Raw genomic sequence first — 1,740 nt, forward strand, 5'->3', positions numbered from 1 at the left:
TTCCCTGCTGGGTTCAAACACAAGAAATAAACAGACCAGTAAGAGGCATTTCTCAGCTTTATTAACTAAGACACTCAAACTGGAACTGTATTTCACCTAACATGAAAATGGGCTTCTTCCTTTTTCTGCTTCCTGTGACATTTAGACGAGACCTTGGCAGGACAACCAGAAAACAAGATTTGTCCTCTAAGTGCTCCAGTGGGCTTACTGGGACATTGGGGGGCGGGGGACAGAACGAATGAGGCCTGAGTGCCAAAGTAGGCCCAGGGTGAAGGGAAGAAAAGTTCTGGAGACCGGGGACTTCCTGGCATGCACCTGGGGGGAATCTGAAACTCATCTATCCAGTACCAGGAGGCTCAACACTTTCAGACATCTGGTTATTAACAGCCTAAAAATCAAGCAAAACGGGACAAAAACAGCGTGTGGACGCTTACAACCACATCACAGCACTGCTCAGACTGGCAATACGACAGCGAAAGCAAAAATAAAAACAAAGGAAAAGGGCATTCGGGTCACGGAGCAGGTGAGGGGTGCAAGGGAGGGCTAACCCCCACCCCACGTCGTCGGGACTTACAGGCGAACCCGTCAGCGGTCCGCAGGCGCGCCCGGAACCCAACTAGCCCAAAGAACTGGGGGCAACCCCGGGGGCAGGGCCGAGCCAGAACCACACCCTGCGCGGAGACGGCGGGACCTCGAGCCCGCCCACAGGGTCGCGGTGCCCCGTGACTCCCGAGTTCTCAGCGCGGCCAGCCGCCGGATACCGCACTTGGAGCGGCCGCGAGGGGAACCTGCCCAGAGAGTCAACGCACCCCCAGTCCTCCACCTTACCAGCGCCGGCGGCGGGGGGGACCCCGGAGGCCCGATGGGAAACGTAGTTCCGCGCTCCGCGTCAGCCTACCCACGAGCGTTTGTTTAGACCGGTGTTTACTTCCTCCGAGGGGTGGGGCGGCGGCTCCGCCCCGGCGGCGCAGTGCACCCTGGGTCCTGTAGTCTTGCTTCCGGTCGGTGGTGGGCTGAAGAACGGAGACGCGCCGCCGAGGCGGAACTCTTACCCCATTGGACGGCGGCTCAGTGTGCGCCTGCGCAGTCTGTGATGTCGTGACGCCGCGGGGAAAGGGCAGGGGACGGGACTTGGGATCGCTGCTTTTGGCTTTCTGTTTGTCTGCTGACAGGATCTAGTCACTCGTTCTTCTTTTGTCCGTTGCACGCATCCTGCCCTCCCCATTTGCTTTCCTTGGATCCTGGCCTGTGGGCATTCACCTCAATTTTCTGACTCCGCTGTGAGCCCCCTCCCGGTCCCCGGGCGGGCCGGGCACGGAGGCGGTAACTATGGAGAATATGGCGGAGGAGGGACTGCTATCCCTGGAGGAGGAGGCGGTGGAGGTGGCCCAGGTCCAGGTCCCGGACTCGGACTCGGCTCGGATCCCAGCTCCGCGCGGATTCGCCCCTGGCCCCGGACTCGGCTCCGACGCCGGCCTCGACTCCAGCCCCAGCCCCTGCCCCGGCCCAGGTTCCGGCCCTACCCCCGTCCCTAGCCTCTGCCCCTGAGGAGGCCGAAAGCAGTAAGTGCAGGAGGCCCACATCTTTCTCCTGCAGGAGAAACGAGACAGGGCGCCTTGCTGGGGAGTAGAGGTGGCCCTTCTTCACCGGGATGGCTTTATGGGTAAATGCAGGTTTAGAGAGATGGAGGGAGGGGTAGGATGGAGGGACCCGTGTAGCAGGTAAATCGGGTACAGCATG

The 1,740-nt window shown here is 60.7% G+C and overlaps 1 protein-coding gene across 4 annotated transcripts in view; it reads right to left on the reverse strand.

Annotated features, from left to right (window-relative positions):
- The window catches only part of SWT1 (SWT1 RNA endoribonuclease homolog), a 134,133-nt gene extending 132,586 nt beyond the window's left edge, over positions 1–1,547 (reverse strand). For all 4 annotated transcript variants that reach the window (XR_003548640.1, XM_027770083.1, XM_006143863.3 and 1 more), the window contains exon 1: positions 829–1,547. The gene's annotated coding sequence lies outside the window, so the exon portion shown is untranslated. The remainder of the gene's footprint in view (positions 1–828) is intronic.
- Positions 1,548–1,740: the final 193 nt, after the last annotated feature.

This window comes from Tupaia chinensis, unplaced genomic scaffold, assembly GCF_000334495.1.
Source record: "Tupaia chinensis unplaced genomic scaffold, TupChi_1.0 Scaffold000112_1, whole genome shotgun sequence".
NCBI lineage: Eukaryota > Metazoa > Chordata > Mammalia > Scandentia > Tupaiidae > Tupaia > Tupaia belangeri.